At 40.9% G+C, this 24182-nt stretch overlaps 1 long non-coding RNA gene across 5 annotated transcripts; it reads left to right on the top strand.

Annotated features, from left to right (window-relative positions):
- The first annotated feature begins 766 nt into the window (after nucleotides 1-766).
- Nucleotides 767-24009, top strand: LOC105250872. 5 transcript variants are annotated; one of them, XR_003122926.1, is made up of 6 exons: nucleotides 767-1393; nucleotides 1484-1681; nucleotides 2730-2958; nucleotides 3024-3178; nucleotides 6822-6996; nucleotides 22926-24009. It is a non-coding gene; the product is annotated as an uncharacterized LOC105250872 (long non-coding RNA). The 5 variants fall into 5 exon arrangements; XR_889160.3 differs by lacking the exon at nucleotides 22926-24009 and having other exon boundaries at nucleotides 6822-8372; XR_003122927.1 differs by lacking the exons at nucleotides 6822-6996; nucleotides 22926-24009 and adding an exon at nucleotides 5939-6005.
- Nucleotides 24010-24182: the final 173 nt, after the last annotated feature.

Genomic DNA, 24182 nt, shown 5'->3' with positions numbered 1-24182 from the left:
CTCCCCTCGCGAACATTCGCGGCTAATTTCTCAAAGTGGAAAGGAGCCTGTGCCCAACATCTTTCCTTCTCCTTCCTCCTCTAATCCTCGCCGTCTCGCTCCCTCTCTCTCTCTCTCTCGCGATTGGGACCAGTGCAAATGGCCGCGTTTTTAACACGTCACCAAACACTTGCGATTTACTTACGTACCCCCCAAAGACACGAGTATGAATATAGCCGCGTTTATACGTATGTACCGTGTACCGCACACTTGGGGACTCGAGGTGTGAAACGGAGCAGACTCTCCGCCGGCGCCGGGGAAGGTGCACCCGTTGCACCGGTTACGAGGGGGGGGGGGGGAAGAAGCTTGAAAAAAACGTAGAAGAAAAGAGAGAAGAGTAGAAAAGTAGCCGGGGCGAAAAGAGCGAAAGCGGGGGGGAAAGAAAAACCGAGAGCGAGAGGGGAAGATTGGGAAAGCCGCGCGAAGTCGGCGGCGAGAGGGAAACCTCGCGCCGGGGAAATATCGCGCGAGTATCGACGACGTTGCCGGGCCCGAGAAGGGAGATTCGTCCCGGGCGCGGCGCGAAAATACCTCTTCCCACGAACAGCCGACGACGAACTGGCCGACCAGCCGTTGCACGGCCGCGTATCCCGCAAAACTCGCTCCGTCTCTCTCTCCGCCTCCGAATCCGCGGTGGCGCGCGGCGCTACTAACCGTTCCGCGCGAAGTTGGCCGCCGGCCGCGGCGGGGCGCGCCGAGCGCCCCAGTCCGCGCCGCGCCGGCCGGCCGGCCGGTTCGCCCCGAGCCGCGGCGGCGGCGCCCGAGGCCGCCCGAATTCGGCCGGAAGTTGGAAGCCGTCGCCTGCGCGCACGCGAGACGAGGAGGGAGAGGGGGGGAGAGAGGGGCGCGTCGGAGCTTTGTACTTTCCGCCCGTCTCATCGGGAATTCCTGCCGGAATCGCACACTGCCGCCATGGCCGATCCTTTATCCGCTCGTGCACGTACTTTGTACGTATGCACGTGCGGCGCACGAGTGTAGAATGTGTAGATGCCGATGAGCAGGTATGCGCGCATGTGTGTACGGCTCATACGAGGGCGTGTGCGTGAATCCGCACGGGCCACCGACCGCGGCTCGACCGAAATTTTCTTCGCAATTGGCGTTAAAGATCGTTGCTGGCCGGTCATGGACAAAGCCGTGGATGAAATTTCGGCTGGACGGAAGTGTAAATGAGAAAAGGGCGGCTGGGATCGAAAAGGGGGGAGATTTTATCGGGGAGAAAGAGGGGGGGGAGACATGAAAGGACACGCTGCTGCATTTTTTCGCTGCGGAATTGAAAGGGATAAAAAGTTGACGCCTCTCGTGCCTCTCTCGATTATTCGCTTCACACGTGATTCCAATAAAAATTTAAATTGACGTAAGATTAGATATTTGTCAAATATTGATATAAATTAACGCATCCGATGAGGATTGAGGAAATAACGTTTTTTTTTATCCATCTTTTCAGATGAAGAAAATGCGACGGAATGCTTCGTCAAGGACCAGAGAATCATTCTATGCTCGTCTGGTCAATTTTATGCGTTCGTCGGCCAGTCTCGAGAATCATCGCTGCAGTCACGTGTAATTTTAGACGAAAATTTCGAGAAAACGAGCGCGATTTTCGCGAACGCTCCTCGCTCTTCGGGGATCCTCCACCAAACTTCCCGTATGACATGAAACATTGGAGCAACATTGCGGCAATATTGCTCCAATATTGCAGCAAAATTGCAATGTTGCTCCAATATTGCTCCAATGTTTTGACCTGTATGGACTTTGCATCATATCTCGTAAGCTCGCGCTTGCTCGTGACAGAACGAGTGATAACGCGCTTAAATTGTTCCGCGAAAATGCCCGTGTCTTTTTTTTCACATGTACATTTTTGACATGCTTTCCTCGTTCCGAGAGTGCAATATCGAACGTTTAATGCCCTACCCGCATCTCGGGATGTATCGCGTGACGGTAAAGTATCTGGGACAATGCGTTCTCTCTCTTTCCCTCTTGTTTTCTAGTCGAGAGTTGCGGACAAATATGGAGTTTGTGCATAAGAAATAGCGCCGATGATAATGGGTGTCCTGTCATCATCAGTTCGCAACGCACGAAAGGAGTTACGTTTTTAGCATTGATTTTATGTATCCTCGTAGTGCCCGAGGGATGCGTGAACGTTCTCGTGTAGAAAAATTATAAATCCACACAGAAAAAAAGGACATTCTTGTTTTGAAAATATATTTAATTTTAACATGGAAATGAGATTATATTGCGTTAATTAAAGAAAAATATAATTGATTGAATGAAGCCATTTTATATAGCTCAATAAAGAAAAATATATTCTTATGATTTAAGATTTAATATTCTTGAATGGAAAAGAAACAATGTTAGATAACATTTTTAAATTAAAGATTCTAATTTTCTTAAAGTAGAATTAAATAATTCTACATTCTTGCAGTGACAATAATATTAAAATAAGACGATAATATTGTTGAAATTTAAAATTATTAAATTCCTTTAAGAAGATTATAAATTATTGCGTATATACGAAACAATGAACGCGTTAGTTTAAGTATACGAGTTTTGAGATTTGACACTTATTTTTTTTCTGTGCATAAAAAAGAATTCCGAATAGAATTAAAATCTCGAAGCGTATATACTCGATACGATGATTGAAATACTCTCTTTATTCCCGGAGCGTTATTTATATCTGATAATAATTTTTGCAGGAATTAGAAATGCGGAGGAGACGAGACAAATATAGAGGGTGTCCCAGATTCATCGCAGTTCCTTTCACGTGCTATTCACGATCGGTTCTTCGAGCGGCTCCCATATTAGGTACATAAATCAGCGCCTGCTTTCTTCAAGTGTGGTCTGCGAGCCGTCTTTTACGTAACCGCGGATCGGCATCTCGATCTATTTCTCGATTCGACGTAGCGATCGTCTCACGCATAAGCCGTACGTACACATGACCGTGATATAACCACGCACCTTGTGTCTTACGCGATCTTGTGCAATTGCAGATAGACATCCCAGCGCCACCTTCGTGTCCTGCAAATTCTAACGTCTGCGAGGGCAGCGCGCAAACACGTTTTCGCAATCGATATTATCCCGGGTTGAAAGGACGAGGATACGCAAAAAGGATTCTCCTCTGATCGGGGAACCGAGAGAAGGAGAGGTACAAGAGACAAAGTCGAATGCAAATGCGACTAATAATATGCGAGAAACGTTATAAAGGCACTCGACGTCAAAGGGTACGGGGGCGGGTACTTTAAGCGGCTGCATTTAGAACCAAGAACGTCGGTCCCTCTCCCCTCTTCCTCCCCCTCTCTCCCTCTTCCCTCCTTTTTTTCTCCGTCTCGCTCCGGCAGAGTCGCATCGAGCCGTCCGTTAACAAGACGGCCGATAAACTCTTGACGATTTTAGTTATGCATCCTGGCGAGTGCCCGGGCACAAAGAAGATTCTCTCGATTCCGGTCGCTACTCGGCTCCACTCGGCCCTAACAAGATATCCGACCTCTTGGTTTATTTGCACGCGGAGAGCGGAGAATTACCGGGGCGATCAAATAAATTCAGCCGCCCTTCCCGCGGAGGTTCTGCGCTTCGAAACTGCTTAGCGCACAAGTTGGAGTTGAAAATTGTTTAATTATCGTGAAATCGATGACGGATGCGGAATCTGTGGCTGACGATACATCCGCAGCTTTCTCGTTTCTCTCTTTCCTCGGCGTATTCTTATATTTGACTACATGGATGATACGATAAAAGCTATCGGAAAGCGCTTTACGTGCTTGCGTGACACGAGCAGAGATTTTCAAAGTCAGTTAAAAGACACGTCAATGACTTGTGAAAGATAGCACAGAACACACGACAGCTATGATAATGCATGTCACTCACTTATCTTTCTCTAACCCTCTCCTGCGGACATTTAGAGTCTCCTTATACAAATATTGAACCTTTCTCGAGAAAGAAATATAAAAAGAAATGTGAAAATTTCTCTTGCGAACGGGCGGTTAATGAATCAGCATTAAAGATAAACTTTAATTTCGTCAAATAAAAAAGTCGACTTTGAACATTTCAAGAGGGAATGATGTATATTGTTTAGTCTTATATGGTTCAATATTTTTTGAGGGAAAAAAATGATGAGTCGCACAACCGAATGAAAAAAAAGCCACGAGGAAATTTCCCAACAGCCGGTAGATGCTCCAGGGAAATCAAAAGTCTGCGGATGTGATCGATACGAAAATTTGACCAATAAAAAACGTACGACGGAGCTTTACGAATTTCGTCCGATATCGTCACGCGGCGCATACGATGCGTTTTTGTTTCGTGATCAGAGCCATTTCGAATCGCGGAAGATTGATAGTATTTAATGGGTTCAAACAGCTGCAACGGCGCGAAATTAAATTCCCGGCCGTATCGCTCGTTAACAGGAATTTAATGGCGATCCGTCGAATATGTATATACAGAATTATTCATTGCGCGACGATATGAAATTGGAAGAGATAGAGTAAGAAATAGATAGATAGATAGATAGATAGAGAGAGAGAATCAGAGGCGGCAGATCGAGTCTTGCACGTAATTTCATTCGAGAGCCAACTAAATCTTGTAATTTGAGACCAGGTAGCATCGTTTAACGTGTATGAACTACGGCGGCAGAGATGCAGAGATGTCAAGTGGAGAGGGCGAAAGGACTCTACGTGGACAGTTGACAGGAAGCAAAAGGAATGTAGGAAGAGAGACGGAGGAAGAAGGAAAAGATAGAAGATGGAACAGACTGGCAGAGAAGATAAGATGCGACTACGAGAGTGGAGAGATGAGATAAGACAAGACATGGTTGTATACCAAAGATGTGTCATAGAGGTAGAGAGACAGAGAAAGAGAGAAATAGGAACGGAATAGGGACGAGAAAGGAGAAGGGGAGAGAGAGATTAGGATTCTTGAGCCAACGAACAAACGAATAGTTCGTCTACTATCGCTTTTATCGTCGAGATTTGCTTACTGTCGTACAACTCGTTTGCCATCGCGTCATGCTCTCGATGTCCAGTGCGATTATTATCGCATTGACATCACCCATTATACATTATGCTCGCAAACGTCACAGTACATTCGCAATGGTTGTCTCGCGTCTTCCTACATAAAAATTATTAAAAGAATCACATCCTATTTATATTCCCATCTCTCCTTCCTTCTTCTTTACTTAAGAACGTAGATGAAACGTGAATGAAAAAAATTTCTAGAAAGAGAAAGACATAGAGGGGAAAGAAATTTAGGGATGCAGGTCCATCATCCTGCTGAGATGAAACGCATGATAATTTGATACGAGAAGAGATATTACGCGCGCGGCGAATCCGTGAAACTGTTTATATTAAGCTTCGATATCAGAAGTGGCGGAGAGCAGATATATCCACTATTCTACCACGAATGATTGAGCAATTGCATCGGGAAACACACTGTAGCGTACGTGCTCTATCTGCTTTCATAGACTTTGCGGTTGCAGATATAGGAAGTGAAATCAAGTGTCGCGAGAAGCTAGGATAATATTAGTACCAAGTCCTTATCAGTGAATAACGAGAGATGTAAGCGACCGGTTCTCTAACAAGCCCATTGAAAATACCGGAGATGTTACTCTCTGATTCTATCCCCATCTCCTTCTCTTTCTCTCTCTTTCTCTCTCTTATAAATGCGCGCTATTTATACATCCGTATATAAGTGTGCCGACACACACCGTATGCCTGAAATTTTAATGCCGAGAAATACATTCGTCGACTCGTATACGCCGAGCTATATCCGACCTAGAACTATATCGCGCGTATCGCGACCGAGGGCAAGAGAAGGGTGAGATGCAGTGGAATAGTTGTATGGTGTTCACAGAATATGATAACAAATATATGAAACATCAGGCTGATAAACGAATTCCTTCTTTTTTCTATTTTTTCAGAGCCATATGAAGAAGCAAAGTGTATTATACTAAAAATAGGACTGACTAGAGAACTGAAGAAGGATTGAATAAAAAAATGTATTAGTCAGAAGAATTGCCAATCAAATCAATAACAAGTAATAATAAAAACATTGAATTTTGATTCTTCAAAATAGCCTCTCTTTGCTTTCAATATTGCTATACTCTTGTTACTGATATTTGAGTTCAGTTATTTTTGCATAATAGATCTCATTTTTCAAATACTTGTATCAAGTTTATCTCACAATAATTCCATCATATTAATATCCGATTGAGAGGAGGCTATTTTAAGGATGCGAAAATTTAATATTTTTGTTATTACTTGTTGTAATTTTTACGATATTTTTTAAAGCATAAAATGACATTAATAAAATAGTAACAGCTTTCCTGCTTTTACAAGTGATGCAATACTTTTGACTGGTACTGTACATATATTTTTAGGGCGAAATCGTTAGATATTATTTTATTTTCGCATAATGAATGATAATTAATCGATTATGGCGCAGCAATTTGACTTTTGCGGAATATTTTAAAGAAGAGCGGACAAGAAGGACGGGAAAGGGAATCTAGATGCACAGAGATCCTTTTTGAGCGAAATTCTTTTTCCAGCGCCGACGTGGAAATTAATTCGCAGACCTCGTGCATATAGCCTCGCGTGGCTGAACCGTCCGCGCCGGTCGTGTGGTATGCCGCATACGATCGATAATCGACACACTATCGGGCTGCCGACCCAAATGGAAATTTTATATCGGGCTAGCTTGGCGACCGATCAAACGCGGATCGTATCTACTTTGTCGCCCGCGACGATATTGAAGATTATAAATTATTGCGTCGAAATACATGCTAATTAACTTTGTCATTTCAGCTCCTTCTCCCTATCAAACTGTCATTGAATGACGTCATCGGGGAGAGCAAATCGTTGGAGCGTTAACGCGAAGAAGCGACAAGAGAGACGCAGACAAGTTCAAGAACAATCTACTTGGAAACTTCTTCGCGGGATTATTCGAGGGACCTAGATTTTCGGAATACACGTGTTTCCGGTAAACGAATCTTCCAATTCGATTCGACGTGTATGCTCGATTGGTTGACACGCTTTCGAGAGAATCGCCTTATTGATTAGACGCGCGGCAGGCGGCCAAGTGTAAACCTCGCAATGGCTGATTATTCGCTCGGCATTACCAGGTGTATCAAATGCTAATGCGCGGCGAAGCAAGGTACTCGAGCATCTGCTTAAGCGGCCCTTCGCGAGCGTCTCTCACTTGGGGCCCAATCTCCCATCGCACATTTCAACGACTCAATTCGCGGTTGCACAATCGCCTCCGACTTCGTCTGCTTATCGTCCGATTTATTCGACGATCTTGATATTCATTCTGAATCGAAAATGAATCCCAGATTAATGTGGCGCATGAATCTTATATTGGTTTTAATCCCGGTTCCCATTAAAAGAAATACCAAATATGCAGTACAATCGGATTATCTCGCGTACGCAAACCAGTTTCAAATTCAATTAAAACTATGGAATTCAACTCGTATCGAATTTTTTGTAATAAGTAGAGAACAAAAGTAATTATTGGAGTAAAATAAAATTACATTAATATGAAGCTCCGATAGCTCATAAGTTTTCGTCAAGTGTCAAAATTCATATTTTTCTCAGAAGGATGAACGTTTTACATTTTTTATCCAAATATATGAAAGAAGTTATATTTCTCCTCGGGATGCACGGGAACAAGCAAAACCACTTTCGGATAACGCGAGCTTTTCGCCTTTCCTCGTTTTCTGTTTATTACTTTTTCTATCGTTAAAACGTATACTCTCTCGAGCAATATTTATATCCTTCTAGCGCGACTTCTCTTTTGCATTTCGCGACGTGTATAACGTAGGGAACGACTATCCGTCCGTCTCCCCCGCTCACCCTGCGCGCTTTCGTTCTCGCCTCTCCCTCGAAACGACTATAGAGACTATTCGCATCGGCCATATCAGCCGGTGCCAATAACGTACCGGGCAGATGGGAGATGTGGTGAGGACCGGGTGGTTGTTGGACCGACCGTCGAACGGACGGGGGTGGCGGGGACAGCCGGGGGGTGCTTTACCATCCGCAGACTCGTATTCATCGATCACCGCGCCCGGATAATTATAGCGTTTCGCCAAACTCGCGCTCCTCGAAAGGCCGATGATCGCGATTACGCTCTGAGAATGAAATTATACATGTATTCTCGCGAAACACTTTTGTATTTTTTGCAATTTTAACGAAAATTTCCGGAATTTTCATGAGAAAAAGTCAATCGATGAAAATATACACAGAGTGTTTCTTAATAAGTGCGAAAAATTTCAAGAGATGATTCTTTGTCGAAAATTAAGGAGGGTTTTTATATAAACATATACTCCTGCATCCCTTCCTGTGAGTTGCGTTCTTCCAAAAATGGGGATAAAATTAGGTTTTTAGGTTTTTATTATAATTTTGTTTTTGTTCCAATTTTCGCAACATTTACTCTAATTTTATTTTTATTTTAAAATTTAACTTCTCGTAATTCGAAACCTATTTAGCATCGTGCTATGTACGTATTTTATTAATTTTTTTAAAGCTACTGATTTTATGAAAAAAATAAAACAAATAAAGTTTCTAAATAAATCAAATTTTTAATACATATTTTTAGATGATTATATTCCGGTCTATTAAAAAATTCGAATAAAAAATTGAATAGGGATTGTTAGTTTCAGCCTCTTATAATAATACGAGAAGCTGAAAAAAATATTAATAAATTTATCTTTTTACTAATAGAAAATGTTCACCAAATTTCATTTCTTTAACTTGTTCCAAATTTGAGAAAAAAATAAAAACTAATTTTTACCTCCATTTTTGGAGGAGTGTAACTCCACAGGGAGGAATCTAGGAGTATACGTTTATATGAAAACCCCTCCTTAATTTTCGACAAAGAATCATCTCCTAAAATTTTTCGCACTTATTAAGAAACACCCTGTATTCCAATCGATCTTTTCATCTCGACGCTTGCAAATTTTATTTTATTTCCTTATAGTCTTTGTTGCAAGAATTTAAATTTTGCACTTTTCTTTAACCGTTCTTAGATTTACAATTAATATAGAAGAATTAACGTGCGGCACACTTTCTAACTTTCGCAACCAACGCTTTTAAGCCGACTGACTGGGGGAGACCGATCGTAAAAGAAAGGAAGGAGAAGGGAAAAAAAACGCAGGGTGCGCGTTTAAAGCGGTACCATTGACTGGCATTTTCGCAGTAGTCAGTGGCGGAATTCAAAGTCAAGTACATGGACCTTTGTCCGCTTAATTTGTCGTGCAGCTGAGCGTAATGATCGCGCTTGCCTTTGAACCATACGGTATGTGAAAACGCTGCCGTCGTCGCGTCGGGAACGCACATTTCCACACTTGTACGCATAACCGATGTGCGTAAAACGAAAGGGAAAAGAAGCGCGTGTACACCACGTGTACATCTTTGTATGTAAAAACAAGTCTTTTCGCAGTGTTGCATTTTCGCGAAACAGTAGCACATTTAACAATAAGTTAAGATACGTGACACTTGATTAGTCTCTGATATAGTCGTTGAAAATAATAAGAGAGCGAATTATTATACTTTTTTTGATATCTAAAATAATTATGTATATTATTCATACGTGGAATAAGATTAATATTTTTCTTTTGACGAATTCATGATTTTTCTTGTAAATATATATTTTCCTGTTGCCATTTCTTGGAAAAAAAAATGATAAAATTCTTAACGTTTCCCACGTTTGATGAATCCTAAGAATAATTAGATATTAAAATCCTCAATATAATATCTCTAAGATACAATTATTATATTGATTATAGCATAAAAAAGGAAGATTCGAAAGCAACAGATATATCATAAAATTAAATCATTAAAATTAATTAATTTGATTGCCAATATAAAGTGTGACTGGCAAAGTCATTCCGACGACGATGGCTCGCGAATGAAGAGCACGCTAATATTTCGCGAACGCATTCGCCCTACGTTAGGCCACGTGACAAGCTTTAAGCGTGATTCACGTGAATTGAGAAGAAAACTTGGCATTACTTGGCGAATTCATTGCAACAATGGCAAAGCCCGAGAACTCCCACATGTTAATTTCACCGACGCGTCTAGAGTCCTTGGAAATCTATAATTACGCGCCGTTGGAAGTGAAAGAAATTCCTGGCAGGCCAGCGTCCATTGTTGTTGCATCGGGCCAATTCTTTGTCCGAGACTCAAGCCTTCTCGATCGCAATTTTTCGGAAATGCCATTCACATTGCGCTCCCACTGATCATGCATCTTTCACTGCGCGTTAGAAATGCCAATTTAGCTAAATGCGTTTAGCGTTGAGAGGAAAAAAAGTCGATTAAATAATTCATGCCACCTGGACATGGTACATGGTGAATTCCCTTTCCTCTCGGGATGCGAAAATGCATCTTCTCCGAGGCCAAGTAAAATATTTAAAGAGGACGGGCAAGCGTCGAAGAGCTGTCTAGAAGAAGAGATGCGACCGATGTTTTCGCGAAGGTTGCTAGGGTTTCTAGCACTTCCACTCTAGAGGAGAGGAAAAGAAAGCCTATATAGCGCAAGGGTGAGCTTATAACGCGAGATTGGGATTCGGTTTAGCTTCTGCCCCCCCTTCGGGGGGAGTCCCCCTCAGATTCCCCGCTGAGAAGACGACTGACCAGACTTACCCGGCGACGATTTTTATTGCTCGTCGCCCGCAGAGTCCCGTCGTTCTCCTCCGCAGAAACTTTCTACGTCAAGAATGCCACCCACAATTCACCATGTTAATCATCGAACGCCCGCTTCTTTCGCTCCTCGTTTAATTCCGACCTACACCAGCGATTTGTCTTTATTCTGTGTAAAATCGCACGAGGGAAACGTGCGAGGATTTTTAATTTTGATAAAATAAAAAAATGCAAGCGTGCATTATTTAAACAATCTCGATTATGACGAGACGATGAAACAACTCGGAGCATAATGCTCGGTGGATTGTTTCACGGTGCGTCGTTACCTCGTGCATAGAGGCATCTGTAAACGATAAAACTTGTATACATTCAGTGTTTAATGCCACGTGATGACGGAGTCCAGGAGAAAGAGAGAGTCCCTCTCGCTCAATGTTCAATTTCCTCTCTGATTTTTAATTTAACTCCGTTCATCGTATACGCATATACAGTGTCTTAAAAAAAAAACTCGCACCATCAATGGCTTCGGTCTGTCAGACTAAATTTTTTTTTTTCGTGGCAACACGCCTCGGTGCCTCGTAAAACCGATAGCTCGCCTCTTTTTATCTCATTAGCGCCGTTTCTCTTCTTTTTCCCCCCCTCTTCTCTCTCTTTCTCTTCGACGTCTCAAATGCATATTGCAATTGCGACACGAGATGATGCTCGCTCTTCGGAACGACCCTGACGGAGTCCTCGAATAGCCCTGCAGACGGACACGATGACTCGATTGCAGTAGCGGACATGAATTTCACGAGCGCCGTTTTTTGTCTCAAAAAAATCTTAGAATTCGATTGTGGACGACTTCGCAAATTAAGGATGTTTTGTACCTATTTTCCAAATATTGAGAATTCAATGAAAATTGTACAGAATGTCCTTACATATGTTTAGAATCTTCGGTACAATTTTTAAATCGATTCACTAAAGTGTTTCACAAGTTGTAAGGATTTTAATTTGTACCGAATTAACATGTGTTCTTATGGGAAACGTATAACTACGTCGATTCAAATGACAAAAACACGTGGAAATAATATTCAGAATTTGTTTAAAATTTGCAAAAGTTTAGATACAGAGGAAATATTTGGTCAAATAATATTATACAAGTACTAACTGGTTAAAAAGATATTAAATATAATTCAATGAAATTAATCATGCATCTGTCACAAGGGGAAATTCTCTGCCAAAAGTTAAATCATTTCGATTAACAAAATTCGGAATATTTCAGTAAAAACGCAATAAATATTAAAAATATATCTTTGCACTGTAGATCACTGTAGATCTTTGCACTTAAGATCAAATTGTAATATTCCACACAATTTCTTACTCAAAATACAAAAGTGGATTCCTCAATATTAATTTTCAGCTACTTTTTGCTGGGATTGTACGTACAAAACATCCTTAATTAATATACAGGGTGTCCCAGTTATCTTCCGTCATCTTTTAAAGACAGATTCCTGGGATCATTTGAAGACAATTTTTCCTCAGCGAAAATGTCAATGAAGGCCATCATTTTTTGCATGTTCCCGATTTTTGTCATCATATATCTTTGCAATTAGGTCTTAAATTAAACTCAACTAAAGTAAACTCTATTTAAAATTAATCGAAAGAATGTGGTTTTGTTAACATTTTATTTCTACAAAGCTTAGTTTACGAAAAACCCCTTATTTCCACTTATAATTCGAAAATTATTAGTGCCTCGACATTTTCGTTGAGAAAAAATCGTCTTCAGATGATCCCAGGAATCTGTCTTTGAAAGATGACGGAAGATAACTGGGACACTCTGTATATATTTATTGAAATAATAAAATATTATATATTTTTTGAAATAAAAAAATAATAAAATATTTTATTATATTTTTTGAAATAATAAAAAGCGAGGTGTCCTAGAAATCCAAATCTAATGTCGAAGCTCTTTGTGAAATAACACCTCGTATCTGAAGAAGCACCTAATCAGGAAATTATTACAAACGGTAAACATTTTTTCATCTCGATCCCGCGATAAAACAGGTATTACATATACATGATCCGAGGCCGGAAGTGCGACCGGAGCCGCGTATCCGCGCGAAATCGACGGCAGCCCTTCCTGCGGCACGCAATTAATCCTCCTGGCAAAGCGTGACTCGCAGAAAGAGAAAGAATCGTTTGCTCGTCTACGTCTCGCTTGTCTTAAGTATCATGGCGCGGCCGAGGATCGTGTTCGATTTATTCGATTAAGCGCCGGCCGACAATAAAGATCGGACGACAAGAAGCGTAGCGTAAAGCCCACGGTCGGTCGTGATATCCGGCCGCTCGGAAACCATCCGTTCGACCGGTGCGCGATATACAGGGTGTCCCAGACTTAACGAATCAGCTGTTAAGCAGATTCCTAAGATGATTTGGAGATGAAAATTCCAATATCAAAATGTTGAGGTAGACTTCATAAAAATGTTGAAATTACTGATTATTGTCGGCATCGAAGACACAATCGCGCTCACCGCAGAATCCTATTTTTTTATTTTATATCGATCTCTCTATCGAAATCAATTTTATCGCGTTGTACGCGAGTACCTTGATGCATGTTCCTGAGCACAGGAGAACATAACACGCCGATTGGTAAGCTTTAATCTTTTGTAGCGCCGAAACTACATCTTCCTCAACATTTTGGTATTCGGATTTTCGTTTCCAAATGATCTCAGGAATCTATCATCAACGGCTGATTCGTTAAGTCTGAGACACCCTGTACACACGCGATTTCGCTTCCAGATAACCGCGTGCCGTAGTTTTTGCGGATGTCACCGGCCGCTTTATGGGACGCACGTATCCCTGGAGGGATCGGACGGTGATATAAATGCGATGTTAAGATAACGATGCGTCGTAAAACGCGCGAATCGGACATTAATGTGTCGCCGGACTAATAACTAGGGTTGCGACGTTGCGTTTCCTTCGCGCTCGGATCTTGTCCGTGCTATCGCGTTGATTTTTTTTCTGAAAATTAAAAATAATGTTTATTTATTATATGTGTGTTTTATTGTCTTCAAAAAATATATTATTATTATTATTATCCAGACTCCATCAGGAGCATAAGGTTTCAGCAAAAGATTTCCACGTCTGCCTATTTCTCGCTATTGATCTTGATTTTTATTGAAAATATACAGGGTGTATCTGAAATGATGCACTAAACTTTAGGAGCGTATTCTAGAGATCAAAATAAGACTTTTTTTCCTATAAACATGGGTCCGGCAAATGAACTCCCCTCCGAGCTAGAGGCCCCTAAGGTTTGGAGAAAAAATTGAAAATTGGCTGTATTTCAGAAAAAAAAAAAGGTTTTGACATTACCCTCTCTTGAAAGATAAATTGCGGGTGTTTGGTCAATTTCACACATTTTTGAATTTTAGCTCGGAGAGGGATTTATTTGCGGACCCATGGTCTTATTTTGCCCTCTAGAATACGCTCCTAAAGTTTAGTGCATCAGATACACCCTGTATATTTTTGAAAATATACAGGGTGAATCATAATGGTTGTAACAACCTTTTACCATTAGAAATCAATTATCGACTGCAACTGTAATCAATCGAATAATTCATAGATGACAGCTGCTTGGATCGACCGTGTCTGCAGTAACGTACAAGCGAGTTAAATACTGTGAATCAAATAATATACATATTCTATGCATACTTTTCTAATATATTTAACTCTTTTATGTACATATTTTTCTTTCTACACGGTTTTTTTCTAATAACGCGATTTCTTATTATTGTGAAATGTATCTGCCACATAAAAAGAGATATCTTTTGCATTCGTGTATTTTTTAATACGATTTTTTTTAAATAATGGTATTTTAATACATAGAATTTGACGGCGATTTTTTCCATTCTTACACAAATCATTTTAACGTGTAAAAAGAGTTGGATTGGTAAACGATACAAAAGTATTCTTTTTTTATAAAAAAAAAATGCGTAATTCTACTTTCTACAAGAAATATTCTGCTGTAGATATTAAGAATGTAAAAGTTATAACTTAGAAAATTAATAATAAGCAGAATAATTCTTGTAGAAAGCAGAATTACGCATTTTTTTAATAAAAAAAGAATACTTTTGTATCTTTACCAATCCAACTCTTTTTACGCGTTAAAATGATTTGTGTAAGAATGAAAAAAATCGCCGTCAAATTCTATGTATTAAAAAGTCATTATTTAAAAAAAAATCGTATTAAAAAATACACGAATGCAAAAGATATCTCTTTTTATGTGGCAGATACGTTTCACAATAATAAGAAATCGCGTTATTAGAAAAAAACCGTGTAGAAAGAAAAATATGTACATAAAAAAGTTAAATATATTAGAAAAGTATGCATAGAATATGTATATTATTTAATTCACAGTATTTAACACGCTTGTACGTTACTGCAGACACGGTCGATCCAAGCAGCTATCATCTATGAATCATTCAATTGATTACAGTTGCAGTCGGTAATTGATCTCTAATGGTAAAAGGTTGTTACAACCATTATGATTCACCCTGTATAGTACATTTTTTTGTAATTATTGAGCAACGAGCTGGACTTTTATGTCGCGAATTTACTTGGAGCGTTTCTATATCGCACATCGGCCCTCGAGTGTCTTGAGAGTCTGTCCTCCGCGCAGCTGGTACGTAAAATGCAGGTATGCACGTACAATATACAGGCTGCAGAAACGCGTCGCGCTCGCGATAAAGAGAAACGTGCGCGCCAAATCGATACCACTGTGACACGCGTTGCGGTAGATTTCCAAAAGGACGCAAGCAGTGCTCGGAGATAAAGCAAAGAATGGAAATACCGAGCATATCGGTGGGCTTTTAGTGCGGACGTCTTCCGACGTTTCCATTCTTCAATCGCGATAACGTCGAAGGACAGCTCGCCATAAGCTTTCCGAGCTGTACTGTGCATGCGTTTTCGAAATAAGATTCGAAATATCTCTCGCAAAGAGAGAGCTCGAGATAATCTTATTTTCTTGAAAAAGCTTCAAGTTTCCGAAAAAAATATCTTTAACAGAAATAGATTAAGAGGATACTTCTTTGGGCATATCGTATATATGTTGCATAAATCAATGTCACGCCATCAAGGTTGAATTGGGTGAAAAATTTATCGATTTAACACGTTGACGTAATTAAGATGATTAATATAATTCCGAAAAATGGTTGAAGGGCAAATCATATATTCGAGCGATATGACGTAGAGAGGAGGGGGGGGGAGGATGAGATTTGCACGGATTCCGAGCCCATTATCCGTCCATTTTCAGGCGGTACAGAAAATTAGGGAGGTGCACCGGCGGTCGCGCCTGAAACGGTGTGTCGTTCCTCGTTTCCCCCGCATCTCCGCCTCCCCCTCCCCCCACCCCGCCAGAAATGCACTCGGGCATCGATCGCGCGCGCGCGTTTACGGGCGGCTCGGCGAGAGCGGAAGTCTCTCTCGATCCTCGACGACTGTACGCGCGGCCAAGAGGAGAGCCGATATCCCGGCGAAAAAAAAAAACGCAAGTATCGGTCCTCTCGCGCGAATCCGCTCGCCAGCTTCAACATGAGATCGCGCGATGTCAAAGAGAGAGAGAGAAAGATATATATTTACAGGCGTATCTCGTGCGTTAAAAAAAGACTTCCATTAATGTTTCGCTTGATTAATCTGTAAAGGAAATCGCGATATCAGTCAAAAATATACATTCGTTATCTGATTCGTCGCACATATCCTTATCAATCGCAATCGAGAGGGATCGATCTAACGATGCGATAATAATAATAACAATAATACTACTACTACTACTACTACTAATAATAATAATAATAATAATAATAATAATAATAATATAATAATAATAATAATAATAATAATAATACACTGAGAAAAATTGTTTGATTGTACCAACAAGACGTATATGATTGAAGGCATTTTGGTTAAATGAAACAAGAATTTCAAGTTATCAAGACTCGATTTTTTATGACTTTAATAGATTTTACTATAAGGATTTGGTTAGTATTTTCTGGTTGAATCTATAAAATTTCTTGCTACATTAATTTTTTTTGCTTGCTTCTTAACTTTACTCGTAAAATATTTGCCATGAAATGTATATAAAGAACTGGTAAATTAATGTTAAATCCGAAGTATATTTTTTTTCTCTTACGAACAGCAGTGCCAGAAAGAGGACGCTAGCTCTCTGATTGGGTGTGTTTGAGCGGCCTTCCTCCTCTTGCATCACTGTTTATCAGTTTAATTTTTAACAAACTGAAAACTTAAAATAATTTATTCAATAATCTGGATTGAATTTACGCGATAATCGTGTCGGAATTCAGAATATTAGACTTTTGAGATTAGATGGACAAAATTTTGGACGATTCCGGTGTTGGCGAGTTTAGTATTATTAATCAGAAAAAAATTTGATAAATTGAACAGGAAGAAATTAATCAGATTCATCTCGCTAATTCCTACAAGAATCCTGGCTCGTCCATTTTCCAACAGACATACTGGTTGAATCTATCAGAATTCTAATTAATGCGACCAGATTTTTTTCTCAATATAATAATAATAATAATAATAACAATAATAATAATAATAATAATAATGAAAAAGAAGCCCGAAATTAAATGACGCGAAGAAGGAGTAAAAGCGCAGAGTTTGACAATCGGAAAAATGACGAGGGACGGCGGGGAAGGGGGGGGGGGAGAAAGGAAGAAGATGGTGACCTTAGGAGGGTGGCTGATCGTGGGAAGGAAAAACGAGAACATTGGCAATGCGACGATACGCAGGCAGCGTAGCGCAGCAGAGTGACGGCGCCGCCGAAAACGCGTCGGAGCGACGACGTCGACGTCGGGCGTGGCGGATAACTGACCTCGCCTCGTCTGGCCCGGCCGCCCCTGACACCCCGTCGACGGCCGCGTCAGTTCCCTACCGTTCCCCCCCTCTCTATCTCTCTCCCTCCCCCTCCTCCCTCCTTCCCCCTTTACGTCCCCCTCGCTCCTCCATCTGGTACCGCGACGTCGACCAGGAACGGCACGATCGCATGCGCGGCCCGATTGCTCATTTACGAGAGAGATACGCCTTTCGTCTTTATTTATTATTCCGTGTCCGAGGTGCGGAACTGCGGAGAAGCGCCGCGAGCGATGTTTGGCTTCTCGAATAAAGGGAGGCTGCGTAATGTATGTGCGCCGATAACTGACGGCTCGCGCGAAGAAGTTTGTTAAAGGGATACCGAGAGATCTCTCGACAATTGAGAGCCCCCTTTTTTATTTTTTTATTTTTTCTTGATTTGATAAAAACGTACGCGTTTCTCGAGGACATCGATGGAGGACGATATTAAGGAATGCGTTTAGATTTTATTTTGTTTTTTGACAGATTAATTCGATTTTAGGTTCTCTCCGGATCTTCTCGTTTACCTATCATTTGACGCGGTAACTTTAACCGCGTTGCGTGTATGTTTGATAACTGTCATGATGATCCGCAAAACGAGATTGCGTAATCGTTGTCCGTCTCCAATTATAATTGATATTGTGGGCACGTCGGATTTAATTTCCATATTTAATCCTCCCCCTCAATGGCCTGCTGATCGATTTCCGCGGTTGCTAATAATAAACCGATATAATTTGATTTTATTAGTCTCGTCCCTCCATTCGATCCAGTCCGAATGAAATTATAGCGCTTCTCAAAGTTCTCGGCACGCCGTATATACGTCTTCCTCCCCCTCCCCTCCCGGTGAATTAACTTTCCGCCTTAGATCGCGATATAATCCGCGGTAGGATCCAGTGTTCTCGGCCTCGTAAATTCATCGGAAATTCATCGGTTCGCGAGCAATCTGGTTACGACGCGAAATAAAAACGGGATGAAAAAAAAAAAAGAAGCGAAAGAGAAAGAGAAAAAAACAAAAACGTCGAGAATAGGGCGCCGTCGACGAGGATCATCGATTGTATTTCTATCTAGAGGGGGGAGGGAAAATAAAAAAAAAACGCACGATTCTCCCGGTGGTACAGCGTGTCGCCGGTCCCGAAAATGATTTCGGCGAGAATATTCATTTTTCGTCGACGCGCGGCACCCTCTGGCGCTCCGACCCTGCCGTCCTTTTTTCCCCTCCAACCCCCCCCCCGCCCCTCGGACGCAACGTCGCGCTGCACTTTTCCCCCCTCCCACCGCCAGACGATCCATCCGCGTCCCGCGCAGCCCTTCCCTCGTCGCCCCCTCTCCCCCTCCCTCCGGCGGCTCGTATCGTTATCCCGTCGCCGCCGCCGCCGCCCCACCTCGCGGCCCTTCCGTCCCCCTCCCCGCCGCCGCCCCTCGCCTGACGCGCGCGATCTCTCGCGCACCCCGACCGATCGGCGGGCACAGACGGCTGGCGGTCTGGCCGTCTGGTTGCCCAGCAACGCGGCGCTGCCTGCCCCGATGCCGGCATCGATGCGAGAGGGTGCATCCAGCCGGCCGGCGGCGATCTCGGGATCCGCAATCGCGCAAATTCCGAGAAGAATTCCCGGCCGCCGCCGGGAGATCGTCTCTCTCGCGCGGGTCTCCGGAGCCGGAGTACGGCTTGACCTTTGGCGGCGCGACACGCGGTTCTCTCCACCTTCCGGCCGCTCGCCCATCGCCCGCCCATTAAGCTCGGGGCCATTTAATCAACGCGACATTCTGCCGCGCAAAATCTCGCGAGCGATGTAATCTTTTTTTTTCTTCTTCTTCATCGAATTATTCTCGTCGATTGCCGCTGTTTCGGCCGCGGAACGCGCTCCTGGGGTACACGCGGGACTTGGTTTTATCGAGCGTCCTGGATATTCGCGTTAAAAGTGAAGGAGGTATTCTAGAACCGGTGCCTATATTTAACGACGAGGATCTTGCCCGTTAATTACTCGTCACGGAACCTATCTTCGACAGGAGACCGTTATCTTTAACTCTCTGTCCCATATAGCTTTAATTAGAGTATCGTTCCAAGATTGTGGAATAGACGAGCCGCGTATTCACGTGATACGTTTGCGCGAAACGCTATCTCTAAATTTTCTTAATAAATTATCTTTTTCCAAATTTGTAAAGATGTTATTGAATATTCAAATAAAAAAAGATAGTTAATTAAAGAAAAAGATACAAGGAAAATAGAATTGTGCAATCTAAAAAAAACAGTAATTTTGAGGTATCAAAATTAATTATACATTCAATAGTACGTTGTGTACTGATGATTAATCAGCCGATGACGAGAAGAGTGTCACTTCTCGATACACGCGTCAGCGAGACACGTCAACGTTCTCGTGAGTCACTCGCAGCCGGCTTTGACTCAGACGCCGACTATCGCGGCGATTCAATTAACGGGGTTGCACGTAATTGCTTAACCCGGTCAATTAACCGAACGAGGAACGATCCTTTCGCGCCGACGAGGAGAGACTGAAAGACACGATGAGCGAGGACCGTTGAAGACGTGTTTATTAGAGGTGGGAATGTGACTTTGAGCTCGTCCTTTTTATTCTCTCCTTTTATTCTCTACAATCATCTCGCAAAATTACTTTGAGTATGTCGGTCAAAGCACCAAGGGGCGGAAAAAGAGCGCAATTAACGAAAGAGGGAGATTGACGCAAATCCCGATTCTTCCTGGAACACGGTGATCGCATATGGGAGAGATTACGGACGTGTAGAGACTCACGAAAAATAATTGGTAACATTAATATAACGAAGGAATTGTGTCCCCGTTTCTCCCTTCCCTCCACTCCATGTTAATCATTCGATGAGCGCACACACAAAAATATTCTTGTTTTAAAAATATATTTAATTTTATCATGGAAATCTCGAAATGAGATTATATCGCGTTAATTAAAGAAAAATATAATTGCTTACTTGAATGAACCCATTTATATAGTTCAATCGAGAAAAATATATTCTTATGATTTAAGATATAATTTTCTTGAATAGAAAATAAATATTAGATAGAAAATAACATTTTTAAATCAAAGATTATAATTTTCTTAAAATAGAATTAAATGATTATATATTCTTGAGGTGACAATTACAATATTAAAATAAGACGATAATATTGTTGGAATTTAAAATTATTAAATTCTTCAAAGAAGATTATAAGTTGTTGCGTATATACGAAATAATGAACGCGTTAATTTAAGTATATAAGTTTTGATTTGACAATTATTTTTTTCTGTGTATAAGCTCACGGAAAAAAAGAATTTCTTCGGAAAAGAAATTCTTATTTTGAAAATATATTTAGTTTTAACATGGAAATCTTGAAATGAGATTATATCGCGTTAATTTAAGAAAAATATAATTGCTTATTTGAATGAAGTCATTTTATATAGTTCAATCGAGGAAAATATATTCTTATGAATTAAGATTTAAATTTCTTAAATAGAAAAGATACAATGTTGGATAGAAAATAACATTTTTGAATCAAAGATTATAATTTTCTTAAAGTAGAATTAAATAATTATATATTCTTGAGGTGACAATTACACTATTAAAATAAGACTATAATATTGTTGAAATTTAAAATTATTAAATTCTTCTAAGAAGATTATAAATTGTTGCGTATATACAAAACAATGAACGCGTTAATTTAAGTATACAAGTCTTGATTTGACTTATTTTTTTTCTGTGCAGAAAGAGCAGGGGATATATTCCCTGTTTTTTATCTTGCAGAGATAGCACGACATTATTTAACATTGTGGTTGTGCAACATAATTTTACTATGCATTTTGCAATAAAATATATATAAATATAAATATAAAGAGAGAGAATATATGGTATGTTGCCATTATTATTAAGAGTTATAAGTAGAAATCTCCAACGACTTTTTTTTCCCTTCTTTTAAACGAATCCAGGTTGGTCAATTCACGATATCGTGGCTACGGACAGAAGAGAGGCTTACTTTCTTCTCGAAGAGGTGGGCAGGTAAACGACATCCCGTCGTTCCACGTGCCGTTGAGGATTCAAGCGCGAGTTTTATCCGCTTTTGTGCGAAAGCAACGGACGGCATAGGCAAAAGTTCTTCCTCTTCTATTTTCTTGTTTTTTTTTCCCCATAGATATTTGTCCCTTTCAGGGACACGATGCCGCATACTGGCAAAGTTGCGCGGCTTCCTGAAACGGCTAGACAATACCCCGGAAAATGTCCTCTCCTAACTGCTTACCTACCTACCCTCTTTCGCTTTTCCCCGGTTTTTTTACATTTTCCATCTTTCTCTTCCTATCCCTTTCTTTCTCGCTTGCTGGACGTCATCGAAGCTCGCACGCAACGCGCGCATTCGCACCGTGGAAAGCCGTGAATGGTACCGCGGTAATGTTAACGAAGATATGTATATACGAGTGTCGTTATATGTATATATGTACGCTATATACAGGCGTGCCGTCAATGTCCGCAAGCGGGGTCTTTTATTGATAGACAACAGCGACGACACACATGCGTGTCGAGTGGGCGTCGATGGCCGTCGTCGTCATAGCCGGCGACGTGACGCACGCATGGACATTTGGCTTGGGATAGGATTTTTGGGATATTCGTCGACATGAGTAATCGTACCTTAATACGCACGCGGGAATTGCCATTAGTCTAATGCGTCGAAATGAGGACACGACGAGATGATATTCCGATGATTGAAGACGGTACACTTGTATATCTTGGAGCATTAGTAGTTTCTTGAAACAAGCCGTGTAATTTCGTTCCTAGGCTTACTGCAGTATAACATGGTTCATTACGCAGTCACGTACATATGGAATTAGTATAATAATATTAGAAAAGGTTGATAAGTACGCATATATATGTTTTGCCGTTCGAGCGACGAGTGAATGGAGAAAGCGTCGCGAAGACGACCGCACGGCTGCTTGCAACAACATTCCTTTGTTAGAAACCAATTCCTTAGCCAATAAGGTCCGTCTGCGCGCGTCTGACTCATAACGCGACCGCCGAGTGACTCAGGCACCGAGACCGCCAGCAATGTCCTGACGGGGAGGACGTGGCATATCCAAAACTTGCATCCAACGCGACGCTGTTTACTAAATTCTCAGAATGCTCGTTTTCTACGATACCATAAATCGGATGCACTAGAATGTCCTGTTGAAGCCTTCTGAGAAGCCTGCTTCGTTCTCTGGGTTTATCTAGACAACAATTTTCTATTTAATATAAAGAAATAAATGTTCAGTATATAAATTAAAATTGAGATTAAGATTGTATAAATGGATGACGAATACATAAAATATGTACCTCCGATTGATAAGATAATACATGCTCGATTAGTAATAGTGGATAATTAATATAAAATACTTTCAGGCCACAGTTTGACGCATCGCTCGGGCATGTACGACGGTGATGATATCGTGCACGGCCTCGTGGGGAGAGAAAAAAGTCGCAGCATGACTCGAACGCGCGGCACCTGCGCGCTCGCCTTCTCTCTCGGCAGCTCGAATATTTCCGGCTCACCTTGCAACCGAGAACACGCCGCTCGAACGAACGGTGCATCGCGCAGCTGGCGAACAGATTTTTTTGGTCTCCGATGCGTCTCCCGGCAATCAGTGTGGCGCATTATCGCGTCACACTGATCGACCGTCGCAGTCGATCCACCTGGCCGCCCGATTTCACTCTTGCTGGCCGCAAAACGACGGGCATAGCTTCCCCGATGCTGCCTAACATTTTGCAGCTCGCTGATTCTGGCTCGAGACTAGCGAAATATCTGATATTCTATAACTGAAAAGCGTACGTTTCCGTAAAAAATATCACTTTATTCGAGATTTCATCGAAGAATTACCGTTACTATGAAACAAAATGACGATTAGCGCTCAACGTAAATGCTACAGTATTTGCAGAAATACTGTTGTCGAGCTTCAACATCGACGTGTTATATCATATTTATAATAGTAATACATTATAAACATTTCGTTCTCTCTATTGTTACTTAATTCTTACTCAATTATTTCATTTTATACATTAACATTCCACGAAAAAAGAGCGGTACCTAATATTTGTCGTATGTAAACAATATGTACATTTAAACATTAGAATCAGAGCGTAAAACTAGACAATATAACAATTATGTTCATATTCATTCATAGATGAATGGTTCTATCATTATCATCGTTCGATCGAATGTATTGCAGTAACACGGCAAGGTGATGCCTGTTACTTATCTGCTATTATGTATATGTATATTACACAAATATTAGAATATACTTATATATAAAATACATATTTACTCTACAGATATATTTTATATATGTAAACATGGAAAAATTTATATAAATTTCTCAAACTTGTGTTATGTGAATAATTACATTCACATCAATGTCATTACAAGAGAATTTTTTTGCCATTATACTATAACATAGATACAATAGATACAAATCTATTAATATCTATTAATAATATATAATAGATAAATAATATATAATAGATATAAATCAGTTCGCGTCTTAAAGAATCAGATAAATAAAAAGTAATTATTGTTCAATTTAAAAACATGTGCTTAATAATATTTTGCAACATTAACTCAAAAGTAATGATAGAGGTTTGCATGTAGATTTCTGTCTTTAA

The sequence above is a fragment of the Camponotus floridanus genome, unplaced genomic scaffold (genome assembly GCF_003227725.1).
Source record: "Camponotus floridanus strain SB8 unplaced genomic scaffold, Cflo_v7.5 scaffold28, whole genome shotgun sequence".
NCBI lineage: Eukaryota > Metazoa > Arthropoda > Insecta > Hymenoptera > Formicidae > Camponotus > Camponotus floridanus.
Note: the sequence above shows the minus strand (reverse complement) of the source record. Positions and strands in the feature narration are given on the sequence as shown.